Source organism: Sorex fumeus, unplaced genomic scaffold, assembly GCF_029834395.1.
Source record: "Sorex fumeus unplaced genomic scaffold, SorFum_2.1 ptg000037l, whole genome shotgun sequence".
Taxonomy (NCBI): Eukaryota; Metazoa; Chordata; class Mammalia; order Eulipotyphla; family Soricidae; genus Sorex; species Sorex fumeus.
The window spans coordinates 61,628,589-61,636,122 of record NW_026606094.1 but is presented as its reverse complement, the minus strand read 5'-3'; positions in this window follow the sequence as shown (position 1 = coordinate 61,636,122).

Here is a 7,534-nt window from a genome sequence, read left to right as displayed (position 1 = left end):
TTAATGTAGAGATTGGATCAGACAACATTCCCACCTATAACAGTTAATGAGAGCTCCCTTTTCACCACAGTATATATATTGGTTTGAGGCAATAACCTCATTGTTTCCCTGATACTGTAATAATGAATACTTGTTCGTAGTATTAGCCATGATCATGTCATTCTTCTTTTCTGTCTGGGAGTACATTTTTGTTACTGAACTTTGTCAGTGTTGTTATAAATTCTGCACATTAGTCCTTTATTTGATGTGTGTAAATACCTTCTGCAAATGATAGGGTGCTTTCAGTTTTAACCAGCATTTCTTTGGTCATGTAAAAACTTTACCCTTACATATTCCACATTTTTCCTTATGTTTTTGTTGTCTTTACCAATGGAATCAAGTCACTGAAAACATCTTCGAGATACAGATCTTTGCTTATTTTTTAAGTGTATTTTATAGTTTCTGGCCTAATAGGTCTGATTTTGGTTTTTTTTTTTTTGTCTTGGATTTGAGGGGGTGTTCTGTTGTAATTCCTCCCTTCATTTCTTTCTCTTAAAATTTTATTTTTATAAAGCTGTTCACAATATTTTATTACATTTAATATTTCAACACCAATTCCATCACCATGACACCTTCCCACCACCATATTTCAAATGTTCTCACCTCAACCCCCAAAGCCTGCCTGAAAAGTAGGACCTAAATAATTTATTTTGTATTGCTTGTTATGAGTATTCTGCTAAAAATGATACAAAAAAGTTTTCTTGAGCTTTGTGAAAATTGTAGTATTTCACCTTGGAACCATTAAGCTCTTGTGTAAGAGATTACTAACATGAAGGTTGAGCCTTCTGTGTATTTTCCCCCTAAGATTGGTTGCATTCTACTTTACACCCCATCAAATGTGGTGTGCTACTCTTGGTTCATCAGTGTTATAGAGTATGGGATGTCACGTGGCCGCAAAAGCTGTGGCCAGGTGCTTCAGGAATTCTGAAAATTTAAAAACGGTGATACAACTGAGGTGAACTTAAATTTTTTTTTAACTGAATGTTGACTTTGGGGTCCAGAGGCATTTCTGCAGTCTGTTCCTCTTTTCCGAGAGATTTGGATCATGGCCATTAATGATTGCTCTGATTTTGATCCAGTTGTATGTGGTATGAGATGTGGATCCAGTTTCATATTGTAAGTCGTTTTTCCAGTACCGTTTATTGAAGAGGCTTTTCTTGCTTCACTTCATGCACCTAGATACTGTCTTAGATTAACTTTTCATATATCTGGTGATTTATCACTGGGTTCTCAGTTTTAATCACTGATGTGATAGTATCCCCATAGTCCAATATCAAGTTGGTTACTACAGCCTTACAGTATAATTTAAAATCTAGTAAAGTGATACCTCCCAACTTCTTTTTCTCAGGATAGCATTAGCTTTCATGGGGGTTTTATCTTATATGTAAATTTTATTAATATTAATTTGAAGTCATTAAGGAATGTCATTTAGATTTTTTTTCATGGGAACTGCAGTAAATTTTGTGGAAAGCTTTGGGTAGGATAGTAATTTTGACAATATTCCTCCAATCTAGCTGTTCACTGTTTTCGCTGAGAAAATGCAGAATATGTCTTACTGGAAAATAGTATGAAATGACAAGCTAATGTCGCCTGATAATTTAGGTCTGTTCACTCAATTTTAGTACTTCTACCCTTGTGTTACATGTTCAGCTAAGGTCCAAGGATATAATTGCAATAAAGTTACATGCATTTCCTTCTTTCATGGAATGTCATAGGGAAATTGGGATGATCACACAAGAAAGAAATTAGAGAAATGAATTTGTTAAATTGGTCAGTTCACCATTGTATTTGTTGATTGAATTAAATTCCCTATGCCAGCCACCTTTGCCATTTATTTATTGTTAGTATCGCTTTTAGACTGTTTAATGTTTCATGGTGTATAAGGTTTGCCAATGGTATATTTTGATCTAAATCATGATGGTTGGTGTAGAGTTTAGAGAGAGCCTTGTAGTCATATTTGTCTACAAATACAAGGTTGCAGGCCAATATCTTCTAGTTTCATGTTGCTATTAAGTCTGAAATGTGATTAATCCAAATTCAAATGTGTTATCAGTATAAAATAACAGGTTTCAAGATGTATGAAAATAAAAGATTTCTTGAATTTTATGTGTTGGTGAAATATGTTTGGTATAGTGTTTTATGTAACATGTGACTTCTTTTTTTACTAAAATGTTAAAATTGCATGAGTTTGCATCTTTTCTGGAGGACTGGTGTAAGGGGAGGATATCAAGGCTTGGAACAAGCTGTACTGTCATATTGGTATATGCAGATCCCAGCATGTGTCGATCAGCTTTAGTTGTTAATTTTTATCTTTGGAAAGATCAGTGTGAAGAACTCGAAGCTGCATTTATTCATGGTTTTTCATGTAAGTAACCTTGCAATGACACATTTAGTCATTTGCCCTACCTAGATTATAGACTGAATTTTTTAAAACCTCTGGTGATACCTTCCATCCTTTAAAACATATTTTACATGCTGTACTCTCCTAGTTTTTAATCTTTCCCATCAGAACTTGCTTATTAAAACCCTTTAGCCTTTATTCTCCAATACCTATACCAACTCGGCCTCGGCTCCTTGTTTCAATAATAACTTGATGGAAACCTCCAATTGGTAGAAATTGTGTCTTTGAATTGCTGTGTGAACAGTTTTAAGAAATGTGGAGAAATTTTGTGTTAGAAAATTGTATTTGTTCAATAAGAAAACTTCAAATAGCAAAAATCCCTTCCTGAACATATAACCCTAGAGATCTGAGCCACAACATAACCACATTGCCATGTGTCAGTTATCTTCACAGAAATAATTGCTATTGTCTGTGGGGTCTAGTTTAAGGTTTTTAAGTGGATTTTAAAATAAAAATGAAATGAAATGAAATTATTCATATTCTTAATGCTTTTCATTTGATACTGATTATATAAAGAATACTCTTATTTGTAATACATAATTTTATTTCCTAGTGATTAATATTTAGATTTTTTTCCTCAACATATATTCCTGTTTTATATAAAGTCAGAAGTGGGACTGTTGTTTGAAAGAAAATAGTTGTAAGTTTAGATGGTTTGTCAGAAGATCTCCTACGAAATTTATATGTTTATGTATTTTTGAGCGGATGAGGTGAGGCACACCCCCTGGTCCTTAGAACTATACAAGTGGGCTCTGAGGACCATGTGTGGTACAGGGCATTGAACCTGATCAACCATGTGGAAGGCCAGCCCTACGCCAGTTCTAGTGCTCTAGCCCCCAGAGTTTACATTCCTAACAGCAACTTACAGTTGACGATCATATCTACTTGAAGAATTCCAGTTATACTAATTTTTGACAGAGATGAAGGTTTTACATTGTGAATATGTATTTATTTGGATATTTTGAGCTTGAAACAGTGATGTGTATTTATTGACTGAATTTATTTTCTTTTAAATATTATCATGTCCTTTTATTCCTGTTGGATATTTTCTCAATTACTCAATTTTGAGAATTTGCTGCATTTGAAGGATATTGTAAATTCAGTTTGAAGTAGCTGTTGAAGTTTTCATCTATATTTTGGTATGCTTGCTGTTAGAAAATTTTTATGTAATTTCGTTTTTTATGTTTTTCTATAAAGGCTTTTTCCATCTAAGATTACATTTTGATTTTCTTCCAGTACTTTTCATCATTTTACATTGTTTTTACATTCAAAATTTTAATTTATGTGGAATTGGTAAATAACTTTACATACGAACTAATTTTTGTAAATTGATATGGTTAAATCTTTAGACTATTTTATCAATCTGCATTTTCTCTATATATGAAGACCGGTAATATATTTACTATATTCTACTTAAATTGGACTGGAGTGATAGCACAGCGGGTAGGGTGTTTGCTTTGCATGCGGCCAATCCGGGTTCTATTCCTCCATCCCTCTCTGAGAGCCCGGCAAGTTACCGAGAGTATCTCGCCCACACGGCAGAGCCTGGCAATCTCCCCGTGGCATGGCATATTCGATAGGCCAAAAAGAGTAACAAGTCCCACAATGGAGATGGTACTGGTGCCCACTCGAGCAAATTGATAAACAGTCGATAAACAGTGCTACAGTGTTATTTAAATTATCCTGTTTCTCCTCTGATATGCTTATGACTTCTTTTGTAGGATCACAACACTTATTACCCTAATGTGGTAAGCAGAATTCTTAGACAGTTCTAAGAGTTTTGCACTCAATTCTTTTAACTGAAGATTAGTATAAATTCATTTTAGATAAGGCATTTATATAAATATCATTTATGCTATATACTACATTGCATATTATATGGAAAATTGGATAAGAAAGATATTCTCAGTGGCTCTAACCCCAACATAATGGACCTTTTAAATTTTCTCCTGCTTATGGCTGATGAAAGAAGAAATTTTAATGAGATGGAGAGTTTCCCTTGCTGAAGATAGAATATCAAGGATTTGAGCAGCTGAGAGCTACCACTGGCCAAGACCTCTCAGAGAAATGGGCCTCAATCTTGTGTAACAAGTAACTGAATTTTGTGATAATCTTGAATGCCAGTTTTCACCATGGGTCCTCTAGTTAAGAATTTAGATAGCTAATACCTTGAATCAGTCTGGTACAATTTTGGACAGAGAACATTCCCACATTTTTTGACTCAACAGAAACTGTAAATTGCTGAATGGTTGAAGCTCCTAAGATTGCTATTTGTTAAACAATTACAGAAAAGTTTACATAGTTTTATGATATATTTTTATATTTGACCAAAGTACCCTTAATGGGCATATTTAAAGATAGTATTGACTCATCATTACTGGTTCCATTTGAAAATTAATTTTTTCACACTAGCAAAAGCTTTATGAGTATTTGGAATTGCACTAAATTGAGATTGAGGTATAATAGTATTCTGTAAATACTTTTTTCTAGCCAGCAAACATGTCTTTATTCAAGTCTCTTGCATCCATTTGCGTCCATTGCACTAGATTTTTGCCCATGTAGATAGATACGTATGTTATACATTTATGTGTGTGTGTGTGTGTATGCACATATGTGTATGGTTTATTTGCAGGAATAAGCTTTTAGAACAAAGAATCATTTCTTTTTTAAAATACTAAGCAATTCAGTTTGTTTTTAGAATTTTTGTTAAGCTTATTTATCTTTAATGCATCACCATGAGGTACAGTTATATACAAAGTTTTGTGCTTCAATGATCGAGTACCCATCCGTCCACCAGTGCCCAATCTCCGCCACCAATATTCCCAGTATCTTCCCCCCATCTCCCCCACCCATGGCAGGCGCATACCCTTTTACTCTCTCCCTTTGATTGTTGTGGTCTGCAATACAGGCATTAGGTGACCATCATGTTTGTTCTATAATCTACCTTCAGCACACATCTCCCATCCCAAATGGGCCCTCCAAGCATCCTTTACTTGGTGATCTCTTCTCTATCTGTGCTGCCTTTTCCCCCAGCATGTGAGTCCTGCTTCCAAGCCATGGAGCAATCCTGGTCCTTATCTCTACTATCCTTGGGTGTTAGTCTCCCAGAAAATATTCAAATTTTAAAATATTAAACTCCCTAGAAAATAATCACATATGTAGTAAAGTAACTTTATATACTAATCTTATCCGACCAGATTGCCAATTTTGTCTTATTTTTTTGGCCTCAAGTCACTATTTTATTTACCAAGTTTGCCAATTTTTGTTTTGTTAATTTTCACTTTACCAATAGAGACTATTTAGTTTTTGTTTTCTACCCACTTTTTGGCTTAAGTTAAATTCTTACTTCCCATTAAAACCCAAGCTTTTGCATTTACTAATAATAGAAACATTGAACCCTAAAAATCTAATTTCTATTTTTTAAATCCTCTAGGTTTTTATATGTTGTGCTTACTCATCTCCATTTATTCTTTGATTTAAGTTCTAATTAGAACAATGTCTTTAAAGTTTAGAATTTCTGTTGATTTTTATTTATTTATTTATTTTTTGCTATATTTGATCTTTGAAAAAAAATTTCAAATTTCAGGAGAAAGCCCTGAACACTGGTGTTCAAGGGCTTTCTCTTGGCCCCATGGTCAGGCATCTTGGGACCGTATGTGGTGCTGGGGGTCCAGTCAGCTGATTGCAAGGCAAGCTTTTTAGGCTCTGTGCTAACTCTTCAGCCTCTCTGTATCTTTTAATTGTTTGTAGCTCTTTTGTGCATTGTAATCTTCAAAGGTCTGATTTATGCTGGAAACAGATATTTTTGGGGCCAGTATATGGTCAGAATTTATTTTTAAGCAGCTTTTTAAAAAGTAAATTAGAAAACAATTTTTGAGATCTACAAATCACTGCTTAAAAACGGTTGTTTTGTTTTCGTCGCTATGGGTATATGAAATCATTCCCAGGGGTGTTCAGGATTGAACTCAGCAATGTACTCAACCAAGTGAGCTAACATCCCTGCTCTACCCGGCTACCCTCAAAGGAATTTTCGAATAATTTATGAGAAAGACTTTGGAAAATAATGAGTAGACCAGCACATGATTTGACTTTTTTGTGGCATGAGAGTTGGGTCACAGGCCATGCTCAATTCTTACTCCTGGCTCTGTGCTCAGAGGTCTCTTATGTTGGTGCTTCAGGGACCATATGTGGTGCCACATGGAACTGTATTGGCAGCATGCAAAATAGTGCCTTAACTTCTGTGGTATCTTTCCAGCCCTGAATTTTTTTTTTATTTTTGTTGGCATTTCTCTGGGTAATTCATGGGAAGTTCAATAGGTGTTCAGCTCAGTATGTCATTGGCCCTCCTTATTGAAAACAAACATCCAGATACTTTGTTTAAACTGTTTTCTGTCTCAAAGCTCTGTCTTGGCTGCAGTTAATAACTTCATGGTATTTTGTTTTCTACCTCTTTCAAATAGCTATTTGCTACACTGGATCATCTTAAAGTTTATTGCTGTTTCTCCAAAATTAGATTGATAAGCTGTTCTCACTTATTTACATTATTTTGATAAATTGTCTTAATTTATTTAGAAGTTTATAGCAAGGCAAAAATTTAGCAAGTTATAAAATTGTAGCAATTAAGAAGAGTAGTAGGATTAGCAAATTAAGTATGTAGCCTGGATTTCAATAACAAATAAAGTGAAGTCTGAATAGTAGGTAATTAGTTCCACATTCGGTGGACATAATTAGAAAATGCCTTGGTACTTTCTGACTCAAGGGAAAACCAGGACAAGTGAAATACTTTTCCAATTCTTGTCTTAGTAAACAATTAGAAGTACATGGTAGTTGATTCATTAAAAAGAATCGTAATTTAAAATTTAAAATGAATTATTCATAAATAAAGTGACCTAGAAATATCATTCTGAGCAGAAGAGAAAAGGTAAACACAATGTCTACTATATTAAAGAGTTTCTTGTTGTCTTACTTGTCTCGATGTTTCTTGCTTATGTCCAGACTGGAGGAGGCTGGGTTCTCTCTTGAACACATTTCCTCTTTCTCTCATCTCCCATCTTTCTAATCAAGTTTCCTTCACTAAAACTACTCTGCTTCAGA